Here is a 26,025-nt window from a genome sequence, read left to right as displayed (position 1 = left end):
ATATTACTTCTTGAAACAGCTAAGTCTAGCACTGATATGATTGGCAGGAAATCTAGACAATACATTATAAATTTGGTAGTTCCAGGTGAATGTAAATATCATTTAGGGTTCTCCCTTCCCTCCTTACAGGTATATTTATTACGAAAATAGATTAGAGGCCTACTTAGGAGATATATAATCAGAGCTACCAATGTTAAATCTTGAAACAGCTTTGTGTAGCACTGATATGATTGGCAGGAAATCTAGACAATACATTATAAATTAGGTAGTTCCAGGTGAATGTAAATATCACTTAGGCTTCTCCCTTCTCTCCTTACATGTATATTTATTACGAAAATAGATTATACGGCATATTTCAAGGGGAAAAAAACAGCGAAAATTAGCAAACGAGTGCACGTGAGGTGTTGTCAGGTGATAATTAGCCAATTCCAGGTGTATGGCACTCTCACTTACCTGATTTCTTTCTTGTATATATTATTTGGTATCAGAATACGACATAGGGCTTATTTCAATGGATGAAATCAGTGAAAAATTCCAGGGAAGATTTACTTAGCGTAGCATGGCCGGGCAGGCGAGAGGATAGGGTAATGGAGGGGGGGTAGGGAGGGGAGTCAAGAACGGGGAGAAATGGCTAAATTGTCAACAATGGATGGGAGTACAGATGAGATTAGGAGTGCTGACTAGTGTTGGACATTGTCAGTACTGATAGATGATACAAGCCCCCACTTGAAAGCCCGGGTGAATTCAAAATAACACAGAATCACAAAAGCGACGCCCCGCGGTATGATCCCTTGCTCCCAAGCGTCACGAAAGTGACGCCCCGCGGTTAAGGGGTTAAAGATCATGTGTGAAGAGGACTCCATGAACTTTAGACCTAGAGGTTACATAGTGCTAGAAATTATTTTTAAACCGAGGTATTGGAGGGCTTAATTTATGTTATTCCAATAATGAGTTGACAGGAATTGGTCATGGGGAGGAAACACTGCATTCTTTTACTTCATAGTTATGAGGAAACACTGCATTCTTTTACTTCATAGTTATAATCTACACAATGTAATATTAATTTGTTGGGTGGTATTAAATAATGCATATCGGTCCTTCATTTTTAGACCAGTAAGGATTTTCCAGAGCAGAATAAAATAATTGAGCATTATCCAAGGTAGACTGAAGTGTTTTTTAAGGCACTGCATGCTGACTATAGCCCTGGTCCACATGTCCATTGTTTAATTTACTACACTGCAGATCCACATGTGCGTGTGGTTGGAGAGGCAGAGGCAGTCAGAGTGGCAGGCACGATGGTGCGGCAGGAGCTAGAACCACTGAACAAGATAACCATGAAACTGGACGTCTCCTGGACACACCATTCACACATAATTGGCAAGGGGGGTAACACCATCCAGCCTGTTGTAAAAAGGACAGGTCAGTTCTGTGTAGTTTCAATTCTCATGTTTGTAGTAGTTTTCCTTAATGAAGGTGGACAATGGATATGTATTCATTCAGGTACAGTATGTATGTTTTAGTTTGTGTACATGATATCCCAAAAAGTGTTTGGATTTCAATCAAATCCTGTGGTTAGGTAGGCAATGGGCCAAGAAAGTGCTGATTAGATTTTGAGATGGATCCAAATCTGGATGCAGATATAAAACACATTTTTATTGATGTGTGCTGGTCATTTGGTGTTGATTGCAGGGAGTGAGAGGGTAGCAGTGAAGAGGTTTAGGAGGTGGAGAGATGGAATAAGGAACAAGGTTATGAGAGTAAACATGGATTAAACAAAATTGATGATAACTAGGGCTTTTGGCAGTACTGTTAAAGCAGAAGGAATGTGGCCATGTGCAGTTTGCCACAAAGTTGTAGGAATAACTCCGATTTGTGCAGTGTTTGTGACAGGTGGGTGCATGGTATTAGAGGTGGATTGCAAAATAATGCTGATTTATAGTGTGCAGTGTGTAAAGATGTGCAAACAGAAGCAGAGAGGCAGAAAAGAATCAGTGGACATACGTGCTGAAAGTATGGCTGGTGCTAGTTCGGTGGTAAAGGTAAGAAATGGTTGGAAGAAGTTTAAAGTTGTTGCCCCTCATGAGTGTAATAGCGTATGGTAGTGAGACTTGGGCAGTACAGGAGATGGATATTTGTGGGCTCAAATGTAGGGAGATGATAAAGATTAGATGGATGTGTAGTGTATCCTTGAATGACAGGCCTATTGTACATGTAGGCTAGTTAGGATTTTGAATGAAGAGTTGAGAGGACAAATATAAAGTTAGTTTTGTGATGAGAGGGAGTAGACTGAGATGGTTTGAGCATGTGGAGAGGATTGAGGATGATAAATGGGTGTGGAAGGTGAGAGGTGTGTACATTAATGGCAGAGTTGCGAGATGACCTAGAAAGACCTGGAACAAGGTCATAATAATAATAAAGGATTGAATAGAAAGGCTGCGAGTTATCGAGCTGCTATTACTGTAGGTGACTTGGGTAATTGATTGGTGAAGCTTAAATTGAGGGGATGGAAAGATGAAATGGACACAATAGGGAGGTGAGAGCATTGTAAGTTGGATTGCAATTATTTCTTTTATAAAATCAAAGCTGAGAGGAGTACAGGCAGGTGCAGTGGATTAAAAAAGGACAAGCAGGATATGGTGGTGAGTGGTGGTGTCCTGGAAGTGAAGAGGTATTCTGTGTATAGGGGGTTGGGGGGGCTGTTGGTGAGATAGTTTTTTGTGTGCATAGTTACAGCAAGCCATCTTTGGGCCTGCTCTTAGTTACTTGGCATTTTGACTATGATAAAACTGCTAGTGTTCAAAGTTGTCTCAATTACATGTGTAATAACAAGACAGCATAGTCTTGCATACAAACTCTGAGAAACTCTAGAACAAAACAGCATTTATCATTTCTTCCAAGACAGTAGAGCTTGTTTATCAGAGTGTTCCTGTCTGAAAGGATGGAAATTTGATCCCATGGTGGGGCAGGAAACAGTTTGATATTTTTAATTTTGTTAAAAGAATGTATCATATCATTTATCAAGGCTCCAACATGCATGCATGCATTGGCCCTCCTCACCTAATGGCAGCTCTCCATGCTGCTTGATCTCTTGCGGCTGCCCTACTCGGTCTCATATCCTTGAAGCCACGCTCTATGACTCTGTCCCTGGTGTTTTTAGGTCTGCCTTTCACAGCCCTACCCCAGACATTCACACTTCTCACCCTCTGCACCCAATGGGGTGCTTTGTGGGGTGGAAGACAATTGACAATCGTCATGGTCGAGCCTGCCACAGACGTCGTAGGACACGCATGCTCATGAATCATATGCTGCATTTGTTTGTGTGCACTTGTGATAGGATTAATGTCATTCCTACTTACAAAACCACTTACACTCTCCAATGAATACAAACAACAAGAGCTTATTCATTTGTATGAGTCATACAAAAAGGTAAAAATATTCTAATCTGGCAAGTCTAGCAACTAGTCAGTTCATTCATCCCTTATAATTTAATGTTTTCTATGTTAATTCTTTAGAAATGAGTAGATTTGTATCTCTTAATATATGGTTTCAATGAGGAAAGTCATATTTTCCTCCTCTGAGACGATTTACTAACATAAATTTATTAATGCCTAAATTCGCCTTCAGTCAACGATTTCAACAAACCGTCCCAAATCCAGGAACGGTCAACAGTCATTTTTTGCCTGCTCTGAGAGAGGTCGGAAGGCTGGACTGAAGTCGAGAGGACGCACGCTGAGAATCTGAGATGTCAGGATCGTACTGTTGTGTTCCCCTGTGCATTAATAGGGGTGCCCATCAATTTCCTCAGATTATGAATGATGAAATTACAAAATAAACAATTTGGATAATATAGTGTCATACAGTATGTATATATTTCTCAAAGTGGCTAATCAATCCAGAATAGAATATATTCTCTATAATAAATATATATAGAAAACTCTATGTATATATATATATATACTGTATATATAAAAATATGTGCTTTTCACTTTCACTCACAAAGTACACACTGCTTCCTACCCAGATGACTTAACACTCCCACACACACTTCATGACTGGTGTACTACAAAAAGACTCAGAATGGCCTCTTTTATGGTAGAACACAGTCATAACTCACACCTCACTATCAACAACATCCCTCTTGTCCCACATGCACACAAAATCTTTGGTGAAATGAAAGCACAGTAAAAGAAGAATTTGGTAATATCTTGCAGCATAGAGCAGTTAGTTAGAAGCTGATCTGTGAAAATATTTATCTAAGACAGCCTTTCTGAAATTATCTTGATGTCCTCAAATGTGAATATTACAAAATCTTGGGTGCCGCAATATTAGTAAACAAAAGCAGAGTCTATCTTGTCCCTGGGACTGTACCTTCAATGCGCATGCGCCACTTGGATATTTGGGATGTTACGAGCGTCGTACCGATTTTTTACTTATATTGGCTAGTAATCGACTTGAAGAGGGCAGTTACAAAGTATTTCGTTCCAGCCAATAGTGAGTAATGTAACTCCACCTCTTTCAGTACAATAAAAGACTACTAATGCAAAATAAATGAGGATCTTGGAGTTCATTTGATGCTAATCTAGCTAGATAAATATTTTTTACGTATTACTATGAAAATAATAAGTAGTTTCCCTTCATTTCTTCTCAATTATTTGAGAAAAAAATAATTCCTCTACACATTACAAACATTAATTTGAATCGTAAGTCCACACAAAGCTATATTATTAATGATTCATGAGAGTGCGACTGTTCACTGTCAGTGGCAGGCTCGACCACTTCAATGGCGGCCCCAAAGCACCCCATTGTCATCATCCATCCTCACCACTATATCATAACGTCTTGATCTACACTTCATCACAACACTCTAGCCCTATCCTTCCTCTCAACTCTTCAGTTATGAACCTAGCACCCCAGGCCTCGCATTCAAGGATACACTACACGTCCATCAAATCATTGTTGTTTCTATATGTTTGAGCCTACGAATATCCTCTTCCTTTATTGTCCAGGTCTCACTGTCACATGGAATTACGTTCCTTTCACATGCTGCATACAAAGATCCCTTGGCATGGATGGAGAGCCCTCTCAGTGTCAGGAGAGACAACAGCTCCTTGAAACTCCTTCAGCCACTCCTTACCTTTGACACACAGGTAGCTCCAGCCCCACCTCCAGCACATAACATATCCCCCAAATAACAAACCTTTTCCACACACTCAGAGACTCGCTATTCAGATCAGTCCTTTCGTGCGTGACAGTCTTCACATGCTCTCCCCAACCTATGAAATCAGCATTGTCTCAGTCTACCTCTAACACCACTACTCCTCTTATACACCCACATATTACAAGTATTGTGCTGCACAAGATGGAGTTACGTCCCACACTCTTGTGGCAAACTGATGATTGTACTATACAAGACCTAGTGGCATTTCATAAAACCATCCCTGCTAATATCATTACACCAATGAAGGAGACCATCATAACATGTGGTTATTTACATCAAGTTGGTGACACATGAAAGTGTATGGCATGGAAGAGGACCAGTGGTGTGGTCTTTAGTTAACCCTTTAACCGCGGGCTTGCTTTGCTTTTTCTTGCTGCACGCGCGGGCATATTCGCGCTCCGACAGACTCTCTAAAAATATTTGCCAAAAATCAGTTATTAATCCTAGAATATTAAAATCACATATGCTTATGGCACATACCTTCAGCTTTCTCTTGGGGTGTTTGTTGAGCCTTTGTCGAGTACCGTAGGACTTGTGGAGACCTCTGAAGTTGGGTAACGAAGTCTCCACCTTACACTTCCCGACAACCCGTAATATGATTACCACAGCCTGATATTATCACTAGAAACACTATTCTGTGATTCTCAAATAGTTTGGAATCCATATTCCAAAAAAAAAAAACACTGTGAAAGCAGTGAAAATTACGAGGGCGTATGACCTTCCCACTTCCGATCATTCGTCGCAGGTGTTGTCATTTATTATTCATAAAAACGCTCACAGTTTATATTTCTATTACTATATAACACTTATATATATCTACAGTCTTTATCCATAAGTTTCCTTCAGTAATAGTAGTTTATTATCACTGTAGGCATTGCATTCCTTTCAGTAAAATACGTAGCATTCACTTTCTCGTCCTGTATACTAGCATTGAGAGTGAATGTCACTTTCATCTTCACTCATAACTCATAGTATTCATACATGCTAGAGTAAAACTTTCACTTTCATTACTCCTAGTATATACAGTATACTCATATTCTTATACTACTACTCATTTACATTTATATTTACGTTCTCTATTTTACTTACATTATTTACATTTCTGTTTTATTTACACTGTTATGCACTGTCGCTTGAAGTAACTTATAAAACTATTTTCCACTGTTCACTTATATTTACATTTATTGCTTTACAGGCTGTTTACACATTATTTACAGTTCCACTTGCACTGTTTTACTCAACAGAATGATCATAGTCACTCTCTTTCAATTGTCAGCCCTTTACCTCTTTCCACACGAGGTTTAGTAGGGGGTAAAGGTCACAGGGCCCTTTGCATGGGGCTAAAAAGTGGCTGAAGTTAGCAGGAGCAAACAGACGTACCTTCACCTTGGAAGATGACAATGAACTGATAGGGGTGGGCTGAGGTGGCTTACCTAGGGAAATGCATTTCTGCCAACGTTAGCCTCTTGACAGCTGCTAATATATAGCAGTGAAATGAATGGCAGGAAATCTAGACAATACATTATAAATTAGGTAGTTCCAGGTGAATGTAAATATCACTTAGGCTTCTCCATTCCCTCCTTATATATATTTTTAGTACGAGAATAGATTATACGACATATTTCAAGGGGAAATAAACAGCGAAAATTAGCGAACGAGTGCACGTGAGGTGTTGTCAGGTGATAATTAGCCAATTCCAGGTGTATGGCACTCTCATTTACCTTATTTCTTTTTGGTATATATTATTTGGTATAAGAATAGGGCATAGAGCTTATTTGAATGGATGAAATCAGTGGAAAATTCCAGGGAAGATTTACCTTCGTAGCACGGCCGGGCAGGCAAGAGGAGAGGGTAATGGAGGTAAGGTAGGGAGGGGAGTCAAGAACGGGGAGAAATGGCTAAATTGTCAACAATGGATGGGAGTACGGATGAGATTAGGAGTGCTGACTAGTGTTGGACATTGGCAGTACTGATAGATGATACAAGCTACCACTTGAAAGCCCGGGGGAATTGAAAATAACACAGAATCGCAAAAGTGATGCCCCGCGGTATGATCCCTTGCTCCCAAGCGTCACGAAAGTGACGCCCCGTGGTTAAGGGGTTAAAAAAAGTACGTAGGGGTACTGTTCATCAGACCTTAGATTTTTTTTGTTTTCCTTATCCTCATAAACCTGTCAACGCACTTTTACAGCAGCTACTTGACATTGTCCAACCAGCCTCTGTGTGTTATTATTAATACAGGTATTATTACAATGATCTCTTGGTTATTGTGCATAATTGGTACTGAACATGAAGCATGATAATGAAAACACAGAACCTGTCTGATATCATTCTAACTGGTGCCAGGCTTCGCAAGTGAAAGGCTAGAGTTTCCCTTTTATGAAAATTTAGACCTATAAAATACATGTATGCCATAATGGTAAGTATCAGTAACACACAAGCATGGTTAGGTTATAGAAAGTGATGAAAAGAGCACAACGAGAAAGAAACATATACAGTAGATGCTCGATTTATTGAACACCAGTTTAGCAGACACCGATTTAGCAGAAGCCAGAAGCCCAAAATAACTGATTCATTTTTTTCCTGGTATGGTTTGCCCTATTTAGGGGAAAATTTGTTAAAACTAGTATAATTCCATTAAGGAAATTCTATATACAGTAATGCATTTTTGGGAGTAATAATTATGGGTTCAGACTGCTGTGTGTAGTATTCAGAGATAGCATAGCTTGCTAAGTTTGGGTTGCCTTCAAGGATTTAGCGGAAAGTACCTTGAAATACTGGAAAATTTCCCCTTATATTGATCCTTGGTCACGGAACTCAGTTTAACGGAAAATTCAAGTTAACGGAATAGGGGTTGGCTGAATTAGTTTGTTAAATCAAGCATCTGCTGTACCATAGAGAGACCTGAGGTGGATTTGAGGTAAGGGGCTCTGAAGCTAGGGGGTGGAGAGTTAGTGGTCTCCATCACCTGGTATTAGCTCCTCAAGTAGGGCCTCATCTCTGAGTGCCATCAGACCCTACAAACACTGAACCATCATTGTTGGCAGAAACCAGCTCAGGTGTGTGATAATGATGTTTTCAAGCTGAAAATTGCACTACAATGCAGGAGTGCAGATTTTCATCCTGCAGTGATAATGAAAACCACTTTAACCATGTGCATTATAAACAAGGGATCACGGTTATCAACATAAATCTGATATGTACTACATTGCTGAAAATTTTCACACAATTCTTGTACTGTGTTCCAGTAGGCACGTGTCATACGATCACCTGGCATGCAATCATTTGCATAGATGATCAGTAAGGATTTAGACTCTGTGTACAATAATCGCATTTTTGCAGAAACAATAATTATGATCCTACTTGAAGCCTTACTGGCAAATGTATGACTGTCATTTTTACATATATGATTGCAGACATTTAAGCTTGCAGTCATTTATTTTTTTCCAAGATGGCTTTGGAATTCAGTCACTATTAGGTATGTCAGTGTCATCGATCAAACGGTTGTGTGGTGTTGGAATGAGGGACTTTCAGAGTGCCGAGTCATTCCGAACTCGGCCCTACTCCAGTCTTCTCCTGCTTGCCATGCTTGTAATAGCTGTGGATTATTTTTACTCCAGTGTCGCATTATGAGATATAGTAATGGCATATGCCATTGAAATTACTAAAATATTACTTAGAAACACCGTAACCAATAGGAATGATCCCCTTTATTTTTGTAATTTTAGAGTTTGTGATCGTAGACTCGATACCAAAGTGTCAGGCCCTCACAACTACTCCTTGCATAAATTCTATTTGGTATATTGGACATTGTAGCCGGTCTCTAATATGCATTAAGGCCTGAATGTTGTTTCTTATTAACATTATCTTTTGTACTGACAGTCCTTGTATTACCTGGAATTTAATATTTTGTAAAGTTAAGTATTTAAAATATTGCCAAGAGATTCACACATGTGCAGCAAAGGGACAGTCATGAATAGAACAGCCCATGCTTGTTTACCAAAGACTAAGTGCTTGTTTCATCCACCTTGTGCTAATGTTTGAAAATGAACAATACAGAATTAAAAGGATTAACTGGGATGACTCAAATTCAGAGGCTGCCAGATTATTTCAAGAACTGCTTATAAGCCTTCTTATCACAATTCTATCCTAGTAATGTCAAATTCTCTGTCTGTCTGTCTGTCTGTCTCTCTCTCTCTCTCTCTCTCAAGCTTTATCTTTTTTCTGTCCATTGATGGACAAAGGCTAATAATGGCTTGCACTGGTGCGTCAGAAAGAAAAATAAAATGCCCAGTTACTTTTACTGCTGCTGTTATAACTTTGCCACTACCCTTTGATTTGTATTTATGATGAATTACATTACCTGACCAAGTTATGCGAAAAGTTTCCAACTTAATGTACTTAAAATATGAAAACTGAAGAAACAAAATGCATGTGCATTTTCATATTGACAGTTTGCATCATTTAATGTAATAATAATAATAATAATAATAATAATAATTTGGTCTTTTGTGTCTCAAAAGCGCCAGTTCTTCCTTTGGGAATTCACCAGTGCTCGACACACTTTATTTTTTACAATGACATAAAAATTGTGACATCTCTCATATATAATACAAGCTACATCATATATATATGAAAGTGGCAATAATTGAACCCTTTAATCATCCGTCATAGTACTTCTCTCCAGGTCATAGCATTTTGAAGAAAGAAAGGCTTTCAGCTGTCTCTTAGAGGATTAAACAGAAGAGAGTTGTCTTATGGACAAGGGCAATTTGTTATATAATCTACTGGCACTGTACACAAAAGAACGATCAGAGAAAGGTGACTGGTGAATAGCTTCAGGCTCATTAAGACGCAAGGAGTCATCTCCACTGCATAACATCACACCTGGGCGTGCCGATGGGAGTTTTAACAATTCGGCAAGATACTTCAGTTCACGAAACTTAAGAACTTGAATGTAATATGCCTTTACTGGTAACCAGTGCAACTCAGTCAGGAAGGGGGTAGTCGAGGTTCGCGGGGGAGACCAAAGATAATCCATGCTGCTCTGTTCATCACAGACTGAACTTCTGTTAGTACAGTAAACTCTCTATAATTCGGATTAAATGGGGGGAACCCTATGCCGAATTATCAAAAAATCCGAATTATTGGAACTTATGCTTGCCCGTATCCCCAAATCACACCCACACTCACTAATACATGGCTTTTTCACAGAAACATTGAACAGTATGGTAAATTATTATTTTATACTCAGAGAGTGCACAATATAATAAATAAAATACCTGTAGTGTCAAACCTTGATAATGAAGTCTTGCAACACAGTAGTAGAGTACAGTACACTTAACTGTACCAAAGGTACTGTACAGTTCTTAAAAATTACATTTATTACTACACATCACTACAGAAACTGTTCTATCTATCTATCTATTGCCAGACGCCTCAATCCCATTTGGGGTGGCCACAAACAAATCGCCTCCAAGTCGCCCTGTCCCCCGCCATTTCACTGCCCTGCTCCCAACTCACACCCCCCTCTCTCATATACCTCTCCACCCCATCCCTCCATCTCATCCTCGGCCTCCCCCTCCCTCTTCCCCCCTCCACCTCACTCACATACACTCTCTTCGTCAGTCTTTCACCCTCCATCCTCTCCACATGGCCAAACCACCTCAGTGTATTTCTCATAACGCTTCCTATCACATCCACATCCACACCATAACGCTCCTTTATATCTTCATTCGTCAGCCTGTCTCTCCACGTGACTCCACAGGCTCCTCTTAAATAACTCATTTCCACTGCTATCACTCTTGACTTGTGTCCTTCCAACAATGTCCAAGCTTCACTTCCGTACGTTAGAGTTGGTATCACAATACTGTCATGTAGTAACTTTTTCACTTCCATGTTCACTTCCCTGTTTCTTATCACTGCTTTCAAGGAACCAGCAACCTTTCTTCCCTGCTGTACCCTTTCAAGCACTTCACCCTCCAAACCTCCATCCTTACTCATCACACTACCCAAGTACTTAAACGTACTCACATTTTCCAATTCCTCACCATCCAACCTCGCTGTACATTCACTAACTTCACCTCTCTCAAAGACCATCACTTTACTCTTCCCTACATTCACCTTTAGATTCCGTTTCTTACACACTCTCCCAAACTCATCCACCAAGCCTTGCAGCTCCCCTTCGTCTTCACTCAACAACACAGTATCATCTGCAAACAACAGCACAGGGAGTTTCCAAACACTATCCTCTCTCACCAGGGCCACTCCAACATCCACTACTCTACCTTGTACCTCTTTTATTACCCCATCCATGTACAGATTGAACAACCATGGAGACATGACACATCCCTGTTTCAAACCAACTTTCAAAGAGAAAATTCACTTAGTTCACCATCCACACGCACTGCAGCCTTCGCATCATCGTACATACTCTTCACAGCATTCAACAACTTCCCATCTACTCCATATATTCTTAACACTTTCCACAATCCTTGTCTATCCACCCTGTCATATGCTTTCTCCAAATCCATGAAAGCCGCATACAACTTCTTTCCCTTCTCTAGAAACTTTTCCACTAAAGATCTAAGAATGAATATCTGATCTACACAACCTCTTCCATTCCTAAAGCCTCCCTGTTCTTCTCCAACTAATTTCTCTGTTCTTTCTCTAACTCTGTCTATAAGTATCCTGCCATACACTTTTCCTATTATACTAAGAAGACAAATGCCCCTATGATTACCACACACTTCTTTTTCCCTGTTCATGTCCACTTATTGTTGGAACCCTTTTCGGACTTGTCTTGCTTAATTTGAATTTGTATCAGAATTAAAATTATTTGTCTGGAGGTCAAAAAAGATCCAAATTATTTGGGTTCAAATTAGGGATGGTTTACCGTATATTATTTGGAAGACCAGTCCACAGTGAATTACAATAATCAACATGATTCAAGACCACTGCATGGACCAGTGTTAAGAGGCAATGGCTATTCAGGAATTTTCTCACAGAGTACAGATTTCTGGTATGCAAGTTACACCCTCTGACAGCATGTTTAATGTTTTTGTAATTTAACTTTGAATTAAAATAAACACCCAGATTTCGAACAGAACTGACTGGATGAAGCTGTGACACGCCTATGTTCAAAACCAGGGCATTATCAGTGTCATCACCCCTTCTGTTTCCTCTGATGATGATCTCAGTTTTACCATCATTCAGCTTAAGTTTCCTCTTATCCATCCAGATCTTAATGTCAGACATTAGAGATTCAAGCTTGGTCTTAGTATCGTTGATATCTGAAATCTTAACACAGAACTGGGTGTTGTCAGCATAAAAATGATAGGACACATCGTGAGCATCAAGTAAAGACAATAAACTACTTATGTAGATAGTAAGTAGAATTGGACCCCAAACTGATTCTTGAGGGACTCAAACAGAAGGGGAGCAGAATCAGAACTAGCGTAATCAACAACCACTCTGAGATCTGTCCGACAGATATGACTTAAGAAGCAAAAGAGCACTATCACGAATCCCATAAAAATACAGATCATCCAACAGTAGTTTATGATCTGTATCAGAAGCTGCAGACAGATCCAACAGAACTAGGAGAGAGAACATCCCACTATAGGTATTTGCCACCAAGTCACTCTGAATCCTTGTTAGTGCAGTTACAGTTGAATGGTATTTTCTGTATGCTGATTGAACAACAGGAACAACTCTGTTGTGTTCCAGTAGTGGTAAGAGTTGATTGAGTATGGCACGCTCAGTAATCTTGGTTAAGGAAGACAGGTTAGACACGGGACGATAATTTGTCATGCTCTCAATATCAGGGCCAAGTTTCTTAACCCGTCACTTCCCAAGCTATTTCGCACCTCCGACACCCTTTTTTTTTTTTTTTTTTTTTTTTTTTTTTTTTTTTTTTTTTGCTAAAACCTCCTCTTTTGGTGAGAAACATCGAAAATTCATAGAGAAATCGCTCACCTGAGGTTTAAAATACTCGATCCAGGTAGCAGTACCTCCTTACCTTACTGGGTTTTCTAACAGGCTGGCACCAAAGAAAACGAGTTCTATGGGAGGGTAACTATTTCACACCACTCATAAACGGTATTTATTTATTTACTTGGTACAGTACAAATTTATATGTAGTACGAGAGTATATTGGTTTTCAAACAGTAATGTAGGCATTATAAGCATTGTTTCACTCACTAACTCATCACCATACCTGACCTTTTTTTGCCACATTACCTGATCATCATTTCTGACTGTTTCTTCCTCTAATGCCTTGTAAACTTTGTTCTCCACATTGTCATTGATTGGGGAATCATTCTGGCCCTGAATGTCTTTATTGGCCAGGTCACTGGTAACAGGTGAATTGCCGAGACAATGCCGTGGGGGGGGGGGCAGGTTATGTGGTGTAAGGCATTGTCCCTGCTTGGCATCTTGTAGAGGAATAGAGGAAGGTGTCCCGTGTATATGTACGAAAAATCACACACAAAAATTGAAAATTGTGCAAATTATGAACCTTGCAATTGCGCAACGTACCAGTACGTCGTCGGGACTGGCAAATGCAAAATGTTGCAACGTATCCATACGTCGACGGGACGTCTTGGGTTAATTAGGGGTCTAAGCAAAGCACATTTCTCAGACTGCACAAAATTACTTTCTAAGAAGCATCTATTTATTATGTTGCAGATAAATTCCGCAGCATGCGCTTACACATCAGGCAGTTGTGACATGTTACACAGATGGAGTGGGCAAAATGTTTTATTGAGTTCTCTGATGTAACATTTGACTTTGTTTACGTCCAGCGGATGAAATGTTGAAAGCGAATGATCCCCAGTGCACAATGGTTGGAAGTCAGCTGAGTACACTTCACTAGGAGAACTGTCGTCTAAATCACTTCTTATGTGAGATCTTGGTTGTAAAAAATGAAGCAAAATCAGAAGCTAATTGGGTATTGGATACAGAAGTTGGTTTAACGGTTACATCCCTCCGACCAACCAAATTATTCGCAACTGCAGTTTTTTTTTTTTTACCACCACATGAATCAACTTTATTTTGATAATACCTAGTCTTTTGAGCTTTTACAGTGTGATCGACTGCTCTTCTTCTGAAAACATAACTGAAGTGAGTTAATTCTGTCCGCTGGAAGCGCTACCCAAGTTCTGCCTTTCTACGTTGTCTATGCAAAGAATTAATGGATGGACCATACTACGAATGATTATCAAGTACAATGATTGTTTTTACTACCTCAGGACAATAATGGTCAAAAATTGACCTAAGCTCATTGTTATATATCAATTAGTTCATCAAAAGATTTGAAGAATCAGTGTACTTTAAACGCTGATCAGTTTCAAGACACAGCAACTGGCGGTCAACATTCCTGTAATTTCTGAACCTAATGACCTTTTTATAGGAAAGGGATATTGGGTCATCATAACTAAGAGTGATACGAGATGAGGGGGTCAACCGAGTCAACCCCCACATCCGATATGTGCCTGCAACCAACAGGGGACAAGATCAAGTCACGGCCATGTCCCGAGACATGAGTTGGATTACTCATATGATTGAAAAACTTGTTCTGGGTGATCTATCTATCTATCTATTGCCAGACACCTCATTCTCATTTGGGGTGGCCACAAACAAATCGCCTCCACGTCGCCCTGTCTCCTGCTATTTCACTGCCCTGCTCCCAACTCACACCCCCCTCTCTCATATAACTCTCCACCCCATCCCTCCATCTCATCCTCGGCCTCCCCCTCCCTCTTCCCCCCCTCCACCTCACTCACGTACACTCTCTTCGTCAGTCTCTCCCCCTCCATCCTCTCCACATGGCCAAACCACCTCAGTGTGTTCCTCATAATACTTCCTATCACATCCACATCCACACCACAAAGCTCCTTTATATCCTCATTCGTCAGCCTGTCTCTCCATGTGACTCCACAGGCTGCTCTTAAATAACTCATTTCCACTGATCTCACTCTTGACTTGTGTCCTTCCAACAATGTCCAAGCTTCACTTCCATACGTTAGAGTTGGTATCATAATACTGTCATGTAGTAACTTTTTCACTTCCATGCTCACTTCCCTGTTTCTTATCACTGCTTTCAAGGAACCAGCAACCTTTCTTCCCTCTGTACCCTTTCAGGCACTTCACCCTCCAAACCTCCATCCTTACTCATCACACTACGCAAGTACTTAAACGTACTCACATTTTCCAATTCCTCACCATCCAACCTCGCTGTACATTCACTGACTTCACCTCTCTCAAAGACCATCACTTTACTCTTCCCTACATTCACCTTTAGATTCCATTTCTTACACACACTCTCAGACTCATCCACCAAGCCTTGCAGCTCCCCTTCGTCTTCACTCAACAACACATTATCATCTGCAAACAACAGTACAGGGAGTTTCCAAACACTATCCTCTCTCACCAGGGCCACTCCAACATCCACTACCCTACCTTGTACCTCTTTTATTACCCCATCCATGTACAGATTGAACAACCATGGAGACATGACACATCCCTATTTCAACCCAACCTTCAAAGAGAAAAATTCACTTAGTTCACCATCCACATGCACTGCAGCCTTAGCACCATCATACATACTCTTCACAGCATTCAACAACTTCCCATCTGGGTGATCAAATCATGGAATTCTGAAGAAAATGGTTTTGACTCTGGACTGTCAACCCAGTAATTAAAATCACAAATTAGAAGTCCTCCAGATTTAAAACACTTCAAGAAACTGCCCAAACTCCTCCATAAAACCTCAATCTGTACCCAGATGACCTGGTCGATAGACAGTTGCAGTTCTAACGGTATTCTGATGGAAATTTATTAATACTTCCATAAATTCAAATGAAGATGGGGTCAGGTCTGAGTCTATGAGAGAAACATGTCCAAGTGCTGCTGAGTAGGTGAGTGCTTCGCCTCTTGCCGGATAGTCAGTAGCAGGCCTGGAAATACTTATAATAGAATGTGTCTTAGGCAAAGCATTACGAATAATATTGATATCAGATTCCCTCAACCAGGTTTCAGTCAAGCACAGAATGTCAAGCTCGTTCTGATTTATAGTTTCATTAACCCCTTCTTTACCGACCCCTCCCACCAGTGTAAACACTACATTCACCTCCCATACCGACCTGACAGCTCCTTCTCTCGTAGTGTGAGGGATAGTGTATCCTTTTTTTGCCATGTCCAAACTATTCGCTCTTTGTGATTTTGTATACTGATGATCACATAAACCCAGTGTGATGTTGCTGTTGTAAAATAAAATGATAATAAAATAACTCTTATGCTAAAGTGTTGTTACCCAGGTAACTACTGCACAAATTGGCTTGAAAGAAATGTCATGCACAGATGAATGACTTATCTACTTACCTTGTAAGCTGAGCATGAAGTGTGTGGACACATGTGACGGTGATGGTGACCTTGACCTATTTGTTCCCGAGAGTGTGGCATCACTAAGCTCGCTACTAATTTCCTCCTCCTCCTCACTCACATCAACCTCGCTATCATTTTCAGGATTGTAGTCATCATCACTGTCAGCAACTGACACATCAGACACTGTTGCAACATCTGGTACATCTATATAAGTATCCTCATGAGTAATAAATTCGTCACTATTGGAATCCGCCAGAGACACCATGAGAGAAAAAAATCCTGTAGACCCTCTCTTGTGGTCAAGTGCGTGGTAACTGGGTCTTTCAGGCAGGCCAAGGAGTGTAAATTTTGCAGTATGTCAGTGGAAAATATAATACGATATTTGTAGTAGGAATAATAAATAAAATAATGATTGGTCTAAAAAAGGTTATATCACGGATGAGTGAGCAAGCCATTGGTGCCACCGCAACTCAGTCATGACGTATCTTATGATGTCAGAATTCATCAGAACTTCGACACAGTCTTTGTTGTCAAAACACAGAGCTATTGCTATCACGAGATCCTCAGAAACGCCTTACCAGGTTACCCTGAGGCCCATATGGTGCCATTCATTAGAGGGTGTACAAGCGTACCACAGTTGCGGTTCTGGTGTCTCACGGGTGTTTACAAGCGATGCACGGGGGTTCATCAAAACACATTTCCGGTAAAGAAGGGTTTAATATAGTCTGTCTTATTAAGGAGAGAATGAGACCCATCCTTAACTGGTTCAAGAGGGATGTAGTCAGTTTTTTGAATGGTCAAAATTTGTGTTTTAAATCAATCTATTCCTATGAGAAATCGTAATTGGACAGCCACTACTTGATGCATAATGGGCAACCGACTGGGAAGTTGAATTAGCATCTTGATGTCATAAGGAAGAGCGGTTGATGCATTTGGGAGAATTTCTGTTTCTACAGTCCTTAGACTTATGGGCTTCAGCACAAAAAAAAACACATTTAGGTTCATCATTTTTTCTAAACAACTCTGAGATGTATGACCAAAGCCCTGGCAATGATGACACTGTGTAACCCAGAATCTGTCAAAAGTGTGGCATCTTGTAAGATCCACATAGATATAATTGCCCTGTTCAGCAATGGAGGCTCTCACCTCCGGCGACATCTTCAAGACAGCAGTTTTGATGTAATTCCTTGTTCTTGTAAAGAGAAGGTTGAGGGTACCACCTCGATCAACGAGCATCTTAATTTTATTGTTTTTTCTCAATGTTTGGGATGATGTCAGAGTCACTCAAGGAAGAGGAAAGGCCTGTCAGAGTCATTTTTGGCAACATTTTCTTTGGCTCTGATATGCAAGAAGTGCCCTCAGAGCCAAAATGATCACTCAGCACCCCAGTTGCTTCACCTTTGGCCTCGGCCGACAGAAACTTCATTACTAGCCCACCAGCCTTGGTCTTGAGGCATCTATCAACCGGTACCGAGTTAAGTACACCTCTGATGTCTTCTGGTCCCATTTGATTTGTCAGGGCATCAGCACTGCTCTTTGGTTTCACAGACAGTACATGCTGACCATGAATGGCTTTTTTCTGGCAATGAGCACTGATCTAAATTATGCCCCAAGTCAGATCCTTCCCTCCCCCCATGAGAGACCGGCGAACAGCATCTGCAAATGACTCGCCTGGTCTTGTATAACACTTATATATATATATCTACAGTCTTTATCCATAAGTTTCCTTCAGTAATAGTAGTTTATTGTCACTGTAGGCATTCAATTTCTTTTAGTAAAATACGTAGCAATCACTTTCTTGTCCTGTATACTAGCATTGAGAGTGAATGTCACTTTCACCTTCACTCTCATAACTCATAGTATTCATACATGCTAGAGTGAAACTGTCACTTTCATTACTCCTAGTATATATATTCGTATTCTTATAATACTACTCATTTACATTTCTGTTTACATTCTCTATTTTGTTTACATTATTTACATTTCTATTTTATTTACACTGTGTTATGCACTGTCACTTGGAGTAACTTATAAAACTATTTGCCACTGTTCATTTATATTTACATTCATTGCTTTACTTGCTGTTTACACATTATTTACAATTCCACTTGCACTGTTTTACTCAATAGAAAGATCATAGTCACTCTTTCAATTGTCAGCCCTTTACCTTTTCCACACGAGGTTTAGTAGGGGGTAAAGGTCACAGGGCCTTTTGCATGGGGCTAAAAAGCGGCGAAAGTTAGCAGGAGCAAATCCGACGTACCTTCACCTTGGAAGATGACAGTGAACTGATGGGGATGGGCCGGGGTGGCCTACCTAGGGAAATGCATTTCTGCCAACGTCAGCCCTTGCAAGCTGCTAATATATAGCAGTGAAATGATTGGCAGGAAATCTAGACAATACATTATAAATTAGGTAGTTCCAGGTGAATGTAAATATCACTTAGGCTTCTCCCTTCCCTCCTTATATATATATTTTTAGTACGAGAATAGATTATACGGCATATTTCAAGGGGAAATAAACAGCGAAAATTAGCGAACGAGTGCACATGAGGTGTTGTCAGGTGATAATTAGCCAATTCCAGGTGTATGGCACTCTCACTTACCTTATTTCTTTTTGGCATATATTATTTGGTATAAGAATTGGGCATAGGGCTTATTTCAATGGATGAAATCAGTGGAAAATTCCAGGGAAGATATACTTAGCGTAGCACGGCCGGGGAGGCGAGAGGAGAGGGTAATGAAGGGAAGGTAGGGAGGGGAGTCAAGAACGGGGAAAAATGGCTAAATTGTCAACAATGGATGAGAGTACGGATGAGATTAGGAGTGCTGAGTAGTGTTGGACATTGGCAGTACTGATAGATGATACAAGCTACCACTTGAAAGCCCGGGGGAATTCAAGATAACACAGAATCACAAAAGTGACGCCCCGCGGTATGATCCCTTGCTCCCAAGCTTTCGTGATGCCCTGTGGTTAAGGGGTTAACCCATTAACTGTGGCATTAGGTTTCAGGGTCAATCCCCCCATGCACAAAGAAATGGGATTCTTTTTTCTTCAAAAATAATTTTTGCTCTTATAAATGAAGGAGTACATGGAAAAGAATAGGAAACCAAATATGAGTTCATTATTTACCTTAGTTTGGCTGTGGCACGCTATCTGCGGACATTTGGTTGAAAAATGTAGCATGCATTTTTTTAAAGATAAGAGCATGAGCATATGATGTACACCGCAGTCGCATGCTATTCTTCATATGATGTACGTAGCAGCTATTGGTTTAATTAAACTAACATAACCTAACCTACCAAATCAGACCTAATCCAACAAAATTTAATCCTCAACCTAACGTACATTAACTGTGAAAGCTCATAAATTTGAGGGCAGGGACGGGCTAACTTCGCCCTCCCTAAGCCATGACTATACAGTACAGTGAGTTGATACTGCACGAACAAAAACACCTAAAGGACATATTTGTGAGAAAAATGTCATATATGAAACCCTCCCAAAGCTGAGGAGTAAATATCATTGGAAAGGCTGGAATTCCCCTAGGGTGTGACTAAATGAAATGTAATACAGGTACTACCTAAATTAGCACTATACAGGTGCCTGACAGAATTAATGCTTAGCCTATAGGCTAGCCTAGGCCCTATACATCATGCGGATAGGCTAGGCTATTTAGACCGAGCCTTTGTGGTTGAATAGTTTTTTTTTAAGGTAAATTTCTTCAACACACTAGTCTTTATACCTAAAGCTTATACTGTATATGATTAACTTTTGATATTGAAAATTGATGAGTAACTTTTGATATTGAAAATTGATAGAGTACTTCAAAAATATTACCTTCCCTCAAAACTTGTGCCTTTGTACATATGGTAAACGCAGGATTTGAATGTTTGTGCAAGGTTACCATTGAAAATACTCAAACTTCGCTATAGGTAGCAAGATGGAATGGCAAAATATCTAGAATAATGCCACAGATATTAAAATATCATTTAAAATGGCTCAAAAAACTATAACATTTATAGAATGTCATTAGATGTAAAAAGTAAATATTTATACATGATCAAAGTCAATTCCTCAATATCTAGCGAGAAAGTTTGGCTAGATTATACAAACATGGCAACACTGTGTTTGAGGAGTGTTGTTTACGTCGATGATTTAGTATTATTTCGCATTCGTTAGAAATAATAATAATAAAGAAAACGTTTAATAAGCACATAAAAAGTATTATTGTACTTTGAATATCATGAATATCTACTGTACCATCATTTATATCGCTTAATTAAGAGAGATGATCGTTTTAGGTAATGAATTATCCACAACCACTTCAGTCTGTCTGTCTGTCTGTCTGTCTCAAATATGGAATTCATGGAGAAGTTTTGGGGAGGCCTTTGTTCAGGACACTAAATGGCTGATGATGATGTATATATATCATCATCATCAGCAGCAGCAGCAGCAGCAGCAGCATGACCTGCCCACCTCCATTTCTGTTCTTTTATAACTTCTATAATATCTTTTACTAATTTAGTCTGCTCCCTGACCAACGATGAAGAGGGCGGGGTGACTCAGAGATAGAGCGTCCGACTCGCAATCGTGAGGTTGCGAGTTCGAGCCTCTCATGGGTAACCGTTGGCGGGAGTGGTAGCGCTCTCCTGTAACTTAGTGGGGCTATATGGCAATAGTTGCCTAGCTCGGGGATGACAGTCAAATCACCAAAGATGATGTTTTTCTGTCCCTCAAAGATATTCCCAAAGAGCAATAGAAACGACAATGTTGGGAATATCCTTGTGTGTATATATATATATATATATATATATATATATATATATATATATATACAGGTAACTCGCACGGAACACGATCTCACGGAACGCGCTCGCAATTATACACGGTAAGGGCTGGGATACATCTAAGACAACGTAAGATTAAAAAACCATTATGAAAACTACAAATTAACGCAGGAGAGGCCTTTGAAAGATCAAATCCTCGAACGTCACCGCAGCGCGCGGTTTGTTTTGATTACGTGACGATCTAGGCGGGAAATTATTCAGTGAGTGAGACATTCCCGAGCACAGTAGCACAGTATTTGTAAGTTAAATATTTACAGTACTGTACTGTTCTGGTAAGTTTATGTGCAACTTAAAGTACTATTAAATAACGTTAAAGCAAGAAATAAAGTCTTATAACCAGTTTACCTGATAGGCGTCAGAATATTGCCTTTTTTATTTGTTCGTTTTTTCCACAGTGCTGTTCAGTATTTGTAAGTTAAATATTTACTGTTCTCGTATTTACTGTACTTGTAAGCACTTAAATAAAGTTAAATCATTAAATAAAGCCTTGTAACCAGTTAACCCGAATTATATGATTACCCATGATCGGCTTCGGAATATTGCCTTTTTTGTTTGTTTGTTAAACTCTTACTGTACTGCTTTTCTACAGTACTGTATTTGTAAGTTAAATATTTACTGTTCTGGTATGTACTTGTAAGCAATTAAAGCATTAAATAATGCCTTGTAACCAGTTAACCTGATTTATATGATTACCCATGATCGGCGTCGGAATATTGCCTTTTTTTTGTTTGTTCGTTAAAGACTTATAATAAGAGAAAAATACATTTTTGTCTTGGTATCTTTACCTATTTGCTCAGGTTTGCTGTAATGGTTTGCAACTTGTAGAAAACTGTGAAAACTTTCGGGAAGTGAACGAAAATCTGGGACATGACCTTGACTTCACCGTCTCAAGTATCATCTGTCAGTTCACCACCGGCTATCGTGATGAGTGGATGTACGATTTTTTCGCTCGTGGCCATGCCTAACCACACATAGTTACACCCATTATCTCGACCCAGACAGAAAATACAACCTTTTTCCTCCCTTGCAAAACACAAACAACCACCCTGTTTACGAGACAGCAATATATATTGCGAAAATAACAAGGTAAAATGATAAAGATGAACGTAAAATGATTGAGAAAGATGAACGTGTTATGACGGAAGAAATACGTTTTCCCTGTCTGTAAACGTATTTATTTCTGCTTTGTATCTGTATTCGTAATAATTAGACTTATTGTTAGTTCTGAAACTGCATTACGATTCTATTTTTAGCCATTCTCGTGGTGTGGGAGCTGGAAGTTGTGACACAACTTCCTTATTGCTAATCGGACTGACCCTCCACTTTATTCTCCCGTGGCAGAGTCTAGCCTTGGAGGGCGTGCAGTTTTCTCATTTAGGACTGAAAATTCAACTCTTTCGCTCCCTTTTCCAAGCATGGGCACAACGATAACGTAAAAAATAACTCGAAACTACCATAAACATATATCAAAAAGGTGAAAATGTATTCATAACATTTTTTTTTTTTCCAGCCATTCCTAACAGATTATGTACTGAAATCATTCGATATCACAGTACTGCATTTCTAAGTTAAATATGTACTGCTCTGGTATGTACTTGTAAGTTAAAGCACTGGTACCAGTTAACCTAATTTATTACCTATGATCGGCGTCGGAATGTTTCCTTGTGTTTACGTACAGTATTTGTGTGTTGAAGTTTTGCTCAGGAGTACTGTATTTGTGAGTTATAACATTAAATAAACCTTCTAACCACTTAGTGCTTTCTAGTGACAGATAACAGCAAAACGACACATTTGGGGGGTCTAGGGAGCAAAATATGGAGTAGTTTAAATATACGCGATTTCGCACCTAACACGGCACGGTAGGAACGAAACCCTCGTGCTCCGTGCGAGTTACCTGTATAGATATATATATATACATAGATATATATACATAGATATATATATATATATATATATATATATATATATAATCGGCCATACCACGTTGAGTACACCGCTTCCCGTCCGATCAGCGAAGTTAAGCAACGTTGGGTCTGGTTAGTACCTGGATGGGTGACCGCCTGGGAACACCAGATGCTGTTGGCATCCCTACGTGTCAAATGGGGTTGGTGGAGGATTAGTGCCCCTCCCTGTAAAACAATTAACTCTAAGCCCTTGGCCACCCCATTTGGGATACATGGCATCTGGCAATGAATGAATGAATGATATATATATATATATAGATAGATAGATAGATATAGATAGATAGATAGATATAGATAGATAGATATAGATATATATATATATATATATATATATATATATATACTGGTAAGCCCTTAATTCACGCGAACTTTTTTCACACGATTTCGGTTATCCACGAATTTTTCGTACAGTAATTAAAACAAAATTATAGTATTCAAATAAATAATTTTAATATACAAGACAAATAAATAAAATATAAAAATGCCTACCTGCTGCCTGTGTGCATACATATATGTATGTATGTGTGTGTGTGTGTGTAGAGGGTTGGTCTACACAGTCAGTTTGAATCCGACGGTCGAACCATGCACGACTCGTGAATCGTTATTTGTGGCTTATATTTCTGTCTTCTAGTGATTGCTTTGCCTTGTCTGCCAACCTGGGGCCTAAGCCTAGTGCTAGTGATGCATGTGGTAACACACCAAAACGGACTCTTAAAGTGATGTTGCTGACAGAGAAAGTTAAAGTGTTGGACAAACTTAAGGGAGGAATGTCGGCAACAATTCCCTGTCAGGACGATTCCCCGTCATTTATTTACATACCAGTTTATTTAGCAAGTACAGTACACTAGTTTTTTACTTATATGAGATATAAAATCTACCTGAAAATTAGTTATTAAAGTATTAATTAATCATTAATAAGTATAATTATAGAATGATGGAATTGTCCATGTTTTGATGGTGAATTGACTTCATGTTGAATTGTCTCTGAACTGTGTGTTTGGGGTGAGTCAACTGTTCTTACACTAAAGAAGACAGAACGTAGCATACGGGAGTCAGAGAGGGCTAGTGCACCAGGCTATGCTAAAGTGTTTTCACCTACGCCTGTGAACTGGCTTGGAACTGTATGTTTCGGGTGAATGAGTCAACTGCTTGGACAATAAAGAAGGCAGAATGTAGCATATGGGAGGCAGTGAGGGCTAGTGCACCAGACTGCTGAAGTGTCTCCACCTATGCTTGTGCTTGTCAGGTTTCAGTGTTAAATTTTTTACATTTTTGTTGTTTTTCATACTTTATGCTGGTTTATAAGGTGTATGTAATGCATAAACAGTATTATTCAGATGTAATATACTTAGTAGACATGCGTAATTATGTGCAAACAAGGGCAGAATGTATATGCGAATTTACCACCGTCATTGTGAGGGGTCCTTTGAAACGTAACCCTCGCGTGACTTAAGGGCTTACCTGTATATATATATATATATATATATATATATATAATATATATAATGTATATATATATATATATATATATATATATATATATATATATATATATATATATATATATATATATATATACAATATATATATATATAATATATATATATATAATATATATATATATAATATATATATATATAATATATATATATATAATATATATATATATATATAAATATATATATAATATATATATATAATATATATATATATATATATATATATATATATATATATATATAATCTATCTATCTATCTATCTCATTTTGCCAGACGCCTCAATCTCTGTTTGGGGTGGCCACAAACAAATGCGCCTCCAAGTCATATGCTCCCCCACTGTCCCCCGCCATTTCACTGCCTTCCAACTCCCCAACTCACACCCCCTCTCTCATATACCTCTACACCCCAACCCTCCATCTCATCTCTCGGCCCTCCCCCTCCCTCTTTCACCCACCTCCACCTCACTCACATACACTCCTCTTCGTCAGTCTTTCACTCTCCATCCTCTCCACATGTGCCAAACTACCTCTAAGTGTGTTCCTCATAACGCTTCTCTCCATCATCATCAGCACCCTGGCAACGCTCCTTTATATCCGCATTCGTCAGCCTGTCTCTCCATGTGACTCCACAGGCTCCTCTTAAATAACTCATTTCCACTGATCTCACTCTTGACTTATGTCCTTCCAGCAACGTCCAAGCTTCACTTCCGTACGTTAGAGTTGGTATCACAATACTGTCATGTAGTAACTTTTTCACTTCCATGCTCACTTCCCTGTTTCTTATCACTGACTTCTCTCAAAGACCATCACTTTACTCTTCCCTACATTCACCTTTAGATTCTGTTTCTTACACACACTCCTAAACTCATCCACCAAGCCTTGCAGCTCCCCTTCGTCTTCACTCAACAACACAGTATCATCTGCAAACAACAGTACAGGGAGTTTCCAAACACTATCCTCTCTCACCAGGGCCCACTCCAACATCCCCTTTCACTACCTACCTTGTACCTCTTTTATTACCCCATCCATGTACAGATTGAACAACCATGGAGACATGACACATCCCTGTTTCAAATCAACTTTCAAAGAGAAAAATTCACTTAGTTCTTCCA

General features: G+C 39.4%; 1 non-coding gene across 1 annotated transcript; it reads left to right on the top strand.

The window, feature by feature from the left end:
* The first annotated feature begins 23,416 nt into the window (after positions 1–23,416).
* LOC145399160 (5S ribosomal RNA) lies at positions 23,417–23,535 on the top strand. The gene has a single exon (XR_013897235.1). It is a non-coding gene; the product is annotated as a 5S ribosomal RNA (ribosomal RNA).
* Positions 23,536–26,025: the final 2,490 nt, after the last annotated feature.

Source organism: Coenobita brevimanus, chromosome 47 (assembly GCF_032717465.1).
Source record: "Coenobita brevimanus isolate Jiangsu-jjx chromosome 47, ASM3271746v2, whole genome shotgun sequence".
NCBI lineage: Eukaryota > Metazoa > Arthropoda > Malacostraca > Decapoda > Coenobitidae > Coenobita > Coenobita brevimanus.
The sequence above is the reverse complement of the archived record's forward strand: the minus strand, read 5'-3'. Positions and strand labels throughout refer to the sequence as shown.